Source organism: Triticum urartu, chromosome 5, assembly GCF_003073215.2.
Source record: "Triticum urartu cultivar G1812 chromosome 5, Tu2.1, whole genome shotgun sequence".
NCBI classification, from domain to species: domain Eukaryota; kingdom Viridiplantae; phylum Streptophyta; class Magnoliopsida; order Poales; family Poaceae; genus Triticum; species Triticum urartu.
In genome coordinates this window covers 634,582,901-634,595,033 of record NC_053026.1, presented here as the reverse complement: position 1 = coordinate 634,595,033, position 12,133 = coordinate 634,582,901, and the positions used below count along the sequence as shown (strand labels likewise).

The following is a 12,133-nucleotide window of genomic DNA, read 5'->3' as shown; positions in this document are numbered from 1 at the left end:
AGAATAATTTTTTAGTCCACATTGATTTTTTTAAATACACATTGCCAATTTGTTTAATTCAATACAAACATTTTTAAAATACATGTTATAATTTGTTAATACACGTGAAACATTTTCTTTATGTTTATGGAAGTTGTAATTTTTTCTTGCATTTCTAGTTTTCAACGGTAAAAATAATATGAAACATAGAAATAGCAAAAATGAAAAAATGAAAATAAAACTTAAAAGTTTGAGGTTTTCCTACATGATTAAATAAAATATGAGGGGGGTTTTGTACAAAAAGTTCCTCACGCTCGAGCCACCCAGCACCTTCCCTGCTCTTAGCCACGGACAGGTGTCCCACCGCCACGCGGGCTGGACGTACGTCTGGATACGGATGGAGGCACCGTATTTGCATGTCTGAACAAGTTGGAGCACTAGTTTCGTGCATTTTACAACTTTGGGTACCAAGGTGAGCAAGGATGACAAGTTGAGGCAACATCCAGTGTATTTTAACTTTTTTGAGTTAAAGAAGTCTTGCAGACAACGATGAACCGCCATGTTTGTCGTTAGTTATGTATCACCGATCCTTCTTTCCATTTGGCTCAAATATTTAAACTGGTTTTGTTTAAAAATAATAATGTTTAAACTGGTTTACCAAAAATCGGATAAAAACTTGTTTTCTACCTACTCAACGGTAAGATTTGCTATCAAAACAAGCATGTTGGGCTGACCACTACTCCCTCCCTTCCGAATTACTTGTCTTAGATTTATCTAGATACGGATGTATCTAGCATTAAATTACTTGTCTTAGACAAATCTAAGACAAGTAATTCGAAACGGAGGGAGTACTAGTTTGGGAATATAAGCAGTTTCCCCTTGCCATTACCTACCTTAATTGCAGCCAATGTTGAGTAGTGGTTGAATAGCAAAATACGGCCGTGGCACCTAGCTAGCTGTACACTCGCAAGGCAGGCATGGAGGCCACATGGGCATGAGATGAATGTATCACACGCCGACGCCGGACGCACAAGAAATGGGAGAAGCGCATGGCCCATATTGCAGCAGCGAAGAGAGCAGAGGAGGCTGAAGCAGAACATGGCCAAAGACGCTCCACGCACGCGCAGAAGCCGGTTGGACCCGTCTGTAAGTGTGCGTGCGTGCTTGATTTTAAAGAGCTGTTGTGCTGGGGATAGGCGTGCTATCCCTCTTCTTCCTCCTTGCTTCCTCTACTTGATCTTGAGCTCTGTGTTGGATCATTCTAATCCGAGTAATCCACCATGGATGTGTGAGATCATCCCGCTTCCCGCAATCGTAGTCTGGGCTAGCTTGCTTGTTACAATGAAGGGTGTTGTTGCTGGCCTTGTCATGGTGCTCAGTGCTCTTGCCGGGTTCGGGCCTGGCAAGACGGCGAGAGCTGTGCCGGCGGTCTACGTGCTCGGGGACTCGTCACTGGACGTGGGCAACAACAACTACTTACCAGGAGAAAGTGTCCCAAGGGCCAACAAGCCCTTCCATGGCGTCGACTTCCCTGGACCCGGAGGACCTAAGCCCACCGGAAGGTTCAGCAATGGCTACAATGTGGCCGACTTCATTGGTACGTCGATCGATCCATCATATCAATTGTTGGTAGAAGTCTAGAAGATGATGATATATTGATTCAGCAATGTTACTGTTAGAATAAATTCGAAACGCTTCGTCGATCTATCAAGGACTAAGCAATCACAAACACGACATCAAGATTTGTTAACGAGGTTCATCGATATGGCTACATCTTCGAGGCATGACTACGGGCGCTCCTCCTCATGACACCGTCACAATACCGCACCCCGGCCGCCCGGATGCCGGCACACGCCGTCGGCTCCCCCGCGTGCCCGTGCTATTATGTTGGCATGGGTTACATCGTATGTCTACCCCCGATATATATGAGAGGCCTAGGATACAGGTGTCCTATTAGGACACAACTCTTATCCTGTCTACACACAGTTCAAAACCAAGTCCAACTGTAACCTACCTTGTACAATAATATTCGACACAATTCTAACAAACTCCACCTTGGCGAATATTCTCCACCACCTTGGATTCATCCATGCGTCGAACCTCCATGTATATTGGACTTGAGATACGCCATGAGCACGGCTGCTACTCCCAGACTCCATGTGACTCCACCTGCAACTGTAGTCCCTTCTTGTCTTCGTCACAGTCAACACTCGAGCAAAAATTAAGTTCCTCGTTACTCTACTTTGTGCTTCCAACTTCCGGAGTATCCGTTCAACGACATCACACACTGACCACTGTCTGCGTGAAAAATGAACAACTCACATATTGAACGCCACATATAAGAGTTACCTGAACTCAACGTCACCGCTCTTTCTTGACTGCTTGTCTGAAGCTTGAAGGAATTTTACCGTCGCCCTGTGTCACTTTGAGTCAAATTCACAGTTGTCTCACCCTTTTCCCTGGATAGTCTCTGACATGTCCCACAACTATAGCACTCCACCTCCTTCTGTACTTGTCACCCGCACTTTGTCATGTGCACCGAACACCACAGAATATACGGCCATGTACTCTCTCTCTGTTTTTGACAATTTCAGACTTTCCGTCACTTTCTCAGATTCTCCATGGTCAACTTATGTCCATCAACCGGCACCGATAGACCCAGTCACCAACTTGAATCCGGTATTCGTCAACACTGCCTCAGCACCCCCTGCTCAATTTGTCTGACCACATGTCTGACCACCAATGCCTTGGCCTGTCGCTGTGTCCCGTGCTTACCGCACGCCTCGCCGCTATCACCGCGTCGAGCCTCTGCTGTCCTGGTCGAGTCTCCCGGGTAGCTAGCCCACACTGCCTCAACCCCCACTGCAGAGAACCACCGATCATCACCGACCGATGCCGAGTATCACGTCTCCATCAAACCATTGGTACCAAGTCCGATCCACGTGTCTCTCGCTATCCCGCCGAAATAGGCTTCGATTCTCCGATATCTTACACCGTAGCCCCTCCATCAGCATAGAGTGAAGTCTTCCGTCAAACTCCAGCTCCACCTTCAACATGACTCCATGTAGCTGCGCCATGCTACCCCGCGCCCTGTTGACTTCAATCTCTCATGTGTACACTGCCTTGAATCAACCCCGCGCCATAGTCTTGTCGAAGCCGCACAATCCCTCAGGCCTGCACCACGTGTTTCCACGCCCCAGAAGTCGGCCACCATCAGCATCACGCTCCTATGTCATCGTCGCTGAAATCACCACCGTCTTCTGCTTTGACCAACATCCACGTCGATCCGCCAGACTGTCTAGTCCGACCCAGCCGAAATTATCCAACTGCAACCATGCTCCACCCCGCGTCGTGTCCGCCCGCACATCTGTGCATTGCCTTGACGCCCTATGTATGCATGATCTTGCCACGACACACTCCAGACTCCTCCGAGCCTTATACGCTTGTCGCCGTCTTCGGTTCCCTTTTTACTTAGCTGAACAACATCACTACTGCCATGCCGTCTCCAATCCATGTACAAAGCAAAGAATCCCAAAAAGTAGTCCCTCATAGCCTTGTGCCCGTGTAACAACTAGCTCAAACTCTCAGCTCAACAGTAAACAATACACGTGCTTGACCACCTTTGCAATCTTCCTTGTTCTTTCCTTTCTCATGATCTAAACTCGATATGGGCAGCTATTTTCATGTTCTGACACACTGCAAAGCCTCCCGGAACCAGACTTTTTCCTTAAACAAATCTCTTCACGTAGCTTCACGTTCCAGTGTTCTCACGTATCTCCAACCTGCACTGAAACCAGCCCTGTAGCTCTCCACGGATTCATGTGTGCTCCGCTGCGCATCGATCCATTGCCCGCCGCCTAGCGCACCACGTCCAGACTCGGCGTTCCGCTCAGCCGAACAGCTAGGATAGTGGGACTGGCTACTGGTCAATCGACTGATTTTTTCTTGGGTCAGTCGATTGACCTCAAACTGTTTCAGTCGAGCCTAATTAATTAGGCAGTCCAGTTACGGTAGTTGCAGCAACAGAAGCCCAACGCACAGGTGCAAGCTGCAGTCCAGTACTGCCAACCGAGTCTACTTTTTTGTACAATGATTATGGCTGCTCTAGTATATTGTTGGACAAGCCTTTGTAGATGATCGATGAATAGCACTCTCACACATATTGGCTTTGCTCAATAAAAGAAAAATCTCACATGTTGGCAAACAATATGTATATTTATTTTATACATATAAAAACATATACATACGTGTATATATAAAATGTATTATTACTATGCAAAAATGAGCATATAATAGTGATATCTCCAAAAACAAGTGTTTCCTAAGAAGTAATGGATTAGGGACATCGATGTTATCCTTACAAAAGAAAAGAAAATCAAAACTAAAACAAAGTAAAAAAGAAATAAAAAATAAAAAAAATAAAAAAGAAGTTTTCTATGAAAGAAAGAATTCGTGGCATTGGTATTACCCTTCCAGATGAAAGAAAAAATGAAATAAAATAATGAAGTTTTCTAAAAATAAGTGAAACCCTTTCAGAATAAACTAAAACAAAACTCAAAACAATAAAGTTTTCTAAGAAAGAATGAAACCCTTTAAGAAGAAAGAAAATGAAAAGGGAAGAACTTTCAAAACTTGCACACAATTTGCACTGAAATTGCACTTTTTGAAATATGCGAATAATAAGCATATAATAGTGCAATTTTTGCATTCTACTATAATTTACACATAGTGTAACAGAAATAATGTATTTCCTTTAAGGGGAAAGAAAATTAAAAAGAACTTGCGCATAACTTTGCACTGAAATTGCACTTTCTCGTAATATGCAAAAATAATCATATAATCATGAAATTTTGGCACATATTTTATAGTATTTGTTTTTATATAATTACAGTGAGCCAAAAATGCACAAAAAACAAAAAAATAACCAATAAATGAAAGAAAAAAGGTAAAATAAAACTCATAGAAATAGAAAACAGAAATAAAAAATAAAGTAAAAATGAGCATATTATAGTGAGATTTCCACAAAAAAAGTGTTTTCTCAAAAGTAATGGATTAGTGACATCGGTATTACCCTTACAAAAGGAAAATAAAACAAAATAATAAAAATGTTATAAAAACTGAAACAAAATAAAAAATATTTTCTACGACGATTGAATTCGTGGCATTGGTATTGCCCTTTTAAGCAGAAATAATGTAGTTTTCTAAGAAAGAACGGAACAGTTTAAGCAGAAAGAAAATAAAAAAGAAAAAACTTTCAAAACATGCACACAATTTGCACTGAAATTGCACTTTTTGAAATATGAAAAGAATAAGCGTATAACAGTGCATTTTCTGCATTATACTATAATTTACATATAGTGTAATTGAAATAATGTATTTTTCTTGAAGAAGAAAGAAAAATAAAAAAACTTGCGCACAACTTTTCATCAAAATTGCATTATCGTAATATGCAAAAATAATCATATAATCATGAAATTTTGGTACATATTATATAGTATGTGTTTGTATATAATTACACTCAGCCAAAAACCCACAAAAACAAAAAATATAATCAATAAAAGAAAAAAGAAAAAATGCATAGAAACAGAAAACAGAAATAAAATAAAAGCAAAAATACCCACAAATGAAAGAATTAAATTTCCTAGCAAAGAATGATTTAGTGGCATTGATATTACCATTTAAGAACAAAGAAAATGGGAAAAAGAATCTAAAACAAACACTGACAAAATTTACATGAAATATACATAAAACTGCGCTTCAAAAAATATGCAAGAATATGCATATAAAAGTTGAACTTTTGCAAAAACAAAATCTGAGAAAAAAATGAATAGTGGAATTGGTATTAACCTTAAAGTAGAATAAAAATAAGTAAAGAGTAAAACATTATCGAAATAATGATTTTTCCTGAAAAAATGAATTAGTGGTGTTGGTATTTCTTTAAGAAGAAGAGAGAATTAAAAAAACGTGCACACAACTTTGCACCAAAATTGCATTTTATCATAATGTGCCAAAATAATCACATAATCATGAAATTTTGGCACATATTTGTATGTATATAATTACACTCAGCCAAAAACCCACAAAAACAAAAAAAAATAACCAAGAAAGGAAAAAAGAAAAAGAAAAACGGATCCCAGAAAAACAAAAACAAGCCCATGAAGCAATTCAACTGACCCAAAATAGGGGTCAATCAATTCCACAGAGCTAAATTCATCACCAAAATGACACAGAAAAAAATAGAAAACAGCACACATCTTAAAGCAAAATCAAAGGGTCACAAAATCGACTGACCAGAAAAGGAATTTTCAGCTGACTGACATATAGCTAATTCGTAGGATAGTAGCCTCCGCTGCACGCCTCACACGCCAGCCTGTAGATGCCTCGGGCCGATCGGATGCCATCCGCCTGCGCTGCTGCTGCCTCGGCCGCTACTGGGATTGCAGCCGCCATCACACCATGGCCTTGGACTTCTCTCGCACGCTGCCCTGGTTTTGATCGGATCGAATGATCCGATTTGACCTGCTGCTTGCGCTATACGCCGCGCCGCCGCTGAGAACTCCGCCTGCTTCCAAACTGGTCGAGATGTCAAACCCAAGGACGCTGCCTGCCATACACGAGTTCGCCGCCGCCTTTGATCTGAGGCTCGATCTTGCTGATGCCGCCTGCTGCTACATACGCTGTCTCGCTTGATTCAATTGCTTCCCAAGTACCGATGTATCCCGGTCGATCGCTCGTCTGCAATCCTGGGATCACCTCGCTATCTCGACTCTATCCAATCTCCTGCTGAACTCTCCCGAGCGATCAACTTTTCGACACCATCTTCTAGATCAACAATCCACAGCCTCCGAACAACCTAGCTTATGATACCATTTGTTAGAATAAATTCGAGGCGCTTCGTCGATCTACCAAGGATCAAGCAATCACACAAGCACGACACCGAGATTTGTTAACGAGGTTCACCGATATGGCTACATCCCGGGGCATGACTACGGGCGCTCCTTCCCGGGGCATGACTACGGGCGCTCCTTCCCATGACACCGTCACAATACCGCACCCCGGCCGTCCGGGTGCCGGCACACGCCGCCGGCTCCCCCGCGTGCCCGTGCTATTATGTTGGCATGGGTTACACCGTGTGTCTACCCCTGATATATATGAGAGGCCTAGGATACAGATGTCCTATTAGGACAGAACTCCTACCATGTCTATACACAGTCCAAAACCAAGTCTAACTGTAACCTACCTTATACAATAATATTCAACACAATTCTAACAGTTACTCATGCATGCAGCCAAGAATCTGGGGTTCGAGACGAGCCCTCCGGCTTATCTGTCGCTGAAAGCTCATCGTCATCTGATCGGCACTGCTCTGCTTAGAGGTGTAAGCTATGCATCTGCAGGAGCTGGGATTCTCGATTCAACGGTAAGTACTAGTAAAGTTGAGCCAGATCGAGAGTTTTTTTTCGAAGATCTAGATCGAGAGATACATTTTTCTTTTGGAAACTGTCAGTGTTTTATATCATTTGACTTGATTGATCCGTGCCCGTGCGTGTGGCCGGGCCGGATGCAGAGCACCGGAAACAACATCCCGTTGTCGAAGCAGGTCCAATACTTCCATTCGACATGAGCAAGCTGCTAGTACAGTTATTTACCTCGTTGAACATCCATCCATCCTGCATTATTCCTCCAGCTCACGTGGAAACACAAGCCAACCAAGTTGTTTCGTCGCCGACATCACGTTAGGTACCACCGTACCAGTACATGCTTCATCGTGGGCACCAACCCATTTCTGTTTTCTAATACTATGCAGGATCTGTACATGATGGGCGCGAGGAAGATCGGCATCATCAACGTTGGCCTGTCCGGGTGTATCCCAATGGTCCGCGCGCACGACGCGACCGGCGCATGCAACGACGGCACAAACGAGCTAGCGGCCGGGTTCAATGGCGCCCTCGAGTCCTTCCTCGCCGACCTAGCGCCCAGGCTGCCGGGCCTCGCCTGCTCCCTCGCCGACGGCTTTGCCCACAGGCAAGCCCTCATCGCTGACCCGCAGGCTCAAGGCTTCGTGAACGCGACCAGCGCGTGCTGCGGGAGCGGGAGGCTCGGCGGGGAGGCCCGTTGCCTGCCCACCTCGAACCTCTGCGGCGACCGTGATGGCTACGTGTACTGGGACTGGGTGCACGCCACCCAGCGGGCTGCTGAGATGGCCGCCGAGGCGTTCTTCCATGACCCGGCGCAGTTTACCATGCCTCTTACTTTCAAGCAGCTGGCAGAGAAGAAAGGGGCGGACCTAATGGAACAATAAACACCCGGTGTCCTCGTAAAATTTGTCATTATCATGTGATTATGTATGCCTTGAATCATACCCAAAAGCCAGAAAGTAGTAGGTAAGTAATTGTTACGTTTGTGCTTAAATGGGTTTGTAATACAGTACTTAGGGTGGTCATGTTCACCAAGAGCATCTCCAACTGGTGATGTAAAAACCCATGTAGGGTAGGAGAGAGAAAACTTTAACATGATTCATTCCACATTTTAAGTGAATCTCGTTCAACATTAAACATTTCAAACAACATAATTCTACAACACTGGGATAGATCGGCTCATACACGCGGGGCGAGCCCGGGCGTCTCAAAGGTGCCGAGCCACATACGCCATCCTTCGCATGTGAATGTGATTGCGGCGTGTAGCGTAGGCGGCCATGGGTCCCAGCAGCTCCACCAGGACACACACCGGCAACACGTACGAGCCGGCAAGGAGGCCGCTCAGTGCTACCTCTTGAGCACTGTGTTGGTTTTCCCCGAAGAGGAAGGGATGATGCAGTAAAGTATCGTAAGTATTTTCCTCAGTTTTTGAACCAAGGTATCAATCCAGTAGGAGGCTACACGCGAGTCCCTCGCACCTGCACAAAACAAATAAATCCTCGCAACCAACGTAAATAGGGGTTGTTGGTCCCTATAAGGCCACTTACGAGAGTGAGATCTGATAGATATGATAAGATAATATTTTTGATATTTTTATGATGAAGATGCAAAGTAAAATAAAGGCAAAGTAAATAGCAAAGGAAATAACTAAGTAGTAGGAGATTAATATGACAGAGATAGACCCGGGGGCCATAGGTTTCACTTGTGGCTTCTCTCAAGAGCATAAGTATTCTACGGTGGGTGAACAAATTACTGTTGAGCAATTGACAGAATTTAGTATAGTTATGAGAATATCTAGGTATGATCATGTATATAGGCATCACATCGGAGACAAATAGACCGACTCCTGCCTGCATCTACTATTATTACTCCACTCATCGACCGCTATCCACTATGCATCTAGAGTATTAAGTTAAAAACAGAGTAACGCCTTAAGCAAGATGACATGATGTAGAGGGATAGACTCATGCAATATGAAAAAAAAAACCATCTTGTTATCTTCGATGGCAACAATACAATGCGTGCCTTGCTGCCCTTACTGTCACCGGGAATGGACACCGCAAGATTGAACCCAAAGCTAACCACTTCTCTCATTGCAAGAAAGATCAATCTAGTAGGCCAAACCAAACTGATAATTCGAAACGACTTGCAAAGATAACCAATCATACATAAAAGAATTCAGAGAAGATTCAAATATTGTTCATAGATAGAGTTGATCATAAACCCACAATTCATCGATCTCAACAAACACACCGCAAAAAGAAGATTACGTCGAATGGTTCTCCACAAGAGAGGGGGAGAACTTTGTATTGAGATCCAAAAAGAGAGAAGAAGCCATCAAGCTACTAACTATGGACCCGTAGGTCTGAAGTAAACTACTCACACTTCATCGGAGGGGGTATGGTGTTGATGTAGAAGCCCTCCGTGATAGATGCCCCCTCCGACGGAGCTCCGGAACAGGCTCCAAGATGGGATCTCGTGGATACAGAAAGTTGCGGCGGTGGAATTAGGTTTTTTGCTCCATATCTGATCGTTTGGGGGTACGTGGATATATATAGGAGGAAGGAGTACGTCGGTGGAGCAACAGGGGCCCCAAGAGGGTGGAGGGTGCGCCTAGGGTAGGCAGGCGCGCCCCTCTACCTCGTGGCCTCCTCTTTTCTTTTCTTGACGTAGGGTCCAAGTCTCCCGGGTCTTGTTCATTGAGAAAATCACGTCCCCGAAGGTTTCATTCCGTTTGGACTCCGTTTGATATTCCTTTTTTTCAAAACCCTAAAACAGGCAAAAAACAACAATTCTGGGCCGGGCCTCCGGTTAATAGGTTAGTCCCAAAAATAATATAAATGTGGATAATAAAACCCAATAATATCCAAAACAGTAGATAATATAGCATGGAGCAATCAAAAATTATAGATACGTTGAAGACGTATCACTCAGCGTCCTGCTCATGAGCAGCATGATGATGGCGAGGGAGGAGTTGGCGTTGGCGTAGAAGGACGCGTGGTAGCGGATCTTGCATGTAGGGGCTGTCATGCAGAAGCGGGGCGCCGGTGCCGTGCACCGGCCTGGTCTCGCTCCAGAAGCCTCCCGGCGGCGCTAGCCCCGTGATGTTCGAAAGTAGCGCCGCGAAGGTGGCGAGCAGCAGCAGGAACTTGCGCCGCTCCTTGAGGCGCTTCTCCTCGTTGGGGCTCCTCCAAGCACACGAGTCCACCAGTACTTCCTTTCGGCGTGTTTCCACGTAGACGAGGACGGCGACGTAGGTGAAGCCCAGGCCAAAGAGCGCGGACACGTAGATGGAGGGAACCACGTTATAGCATCGACTGAGACTTTGTTAAGTCTTAGTAAACTAAGACTTAACAAGACTGATATATATACCCATGAGGCCACGATCTGTCCAGTCGGGCCGCCGTGTGCTGTGCTCGTTCCGGCCAGGAATCATGGCAATGGAGATATTGCCCGTAGGTGTCTTCTTTTGGAAACGAATCACACACGTTGCTTACACATCGTAGCTTCCCATAATATATAGAGGATGGTACTAGGCGCCGATGCGCCGGCCTAAAGTTTTGGGCAGTTGCACCGCGGCCGCGGCCACACGATGTGTGCGTCCCAGACTACGCAATTCAGCCCCCTCCTCCCATCCTCACCACGTCATCCCCTCCTTCTTTCTCGTGTCAGTTCTCCCGCACCCCTATCCTCCCCCGCAGTGAGCTGCCCTGCGCCACCACCCCCGCTCGTCGTGCTCGCAGTGGTGGCCGTCGTGCTCGCCGTGGTCATAGGTTCCAGCCAAAAAAAGTCGAGGATGCAGCTCCCCGGGTCTAGGTTGTAGCACTGCGTGGTCACCGTCTTGGTCGCCGTGAGCCCGTTGCAGCTCGCCGGTGACCCGTTGCGGCATTTGCCCCTGGCCCTCCATGCCGGATCTCCTCTACCTGGCTCGCCTCGCCATCGAGGCTTGCTGTCGTCACCACCGTCCCATGGTCCAGCGTGGGTGGTTTCCTGGTCACCATGGCTCCAGCATCTTCCGATACGGTTCCAGCATATAGCAACAACAGTTGCAGCATTTTGAGGGCGTGGTCACCGCGGTCATCGTAGCAAAAATTAGTGCCGGTTGTAGCACTTGGGATCACTGGTCGTAGCATGTTTGGATGCAAGTTGTAGCACCGCCCAGTCGCTGAGCGGCCAACACCTCACCATGCCTGTTGTAGCATCTCGGCATGCCGGTGGTAGCATCATAGATCGCGAGTTGCAACACGTTCGTCGGTCGCCAGGACTATGCCTTTAGCCCAAGGTAGCACTGTGGTTGTTTGGTTCCAGCATGCAGTGAAGCTAGTTCCAACATTTCCGATTGTCGGTTGCAGCACCGTGTCAGGCCAGTTCCAGCACCGCTGCCATGGCGAGTTCTAGCAAAAAATGATTGCCGCTTGGAGTACCGCGCCAGGCAGGTTCCAGCTGAAGGAAATGTGCCCTAGAGGCAATAATAAAGTTATTATTTATTTCCTTATACCATGATAAATGTTTATTATTCATGCTAGAATTGTATTAACCGGAAACATAATACATGTGTGAATACATAGACAAACAGTATGTCACTAGTATGCCTCTACTTGACTAGCTCGTTGAATCAAAGATGGTCACGTTTCCTAGCCATAGACATGAGTTGTCATTTGATTAACAGGGTCACATCATTAGAGAATGATGTGATTGACTAGACCCATTCCGTTAGCATAGCACTTGATCGTTTA

At 45.4% G+C, this 12,133-nt stretch overlaps 1 pseudogene; it reads left to right on the top strand.

Moving 5' to 3' along the window:
- Positions 1–1,320: 1,320 nt before the first annotated feature.
- On the top strand, positions 1,321–8,464 carry LOC125507580 (annotated as a pseudogene).
- Positions 8,465–12,133: the final 3,669 nt, after the last annotated feature.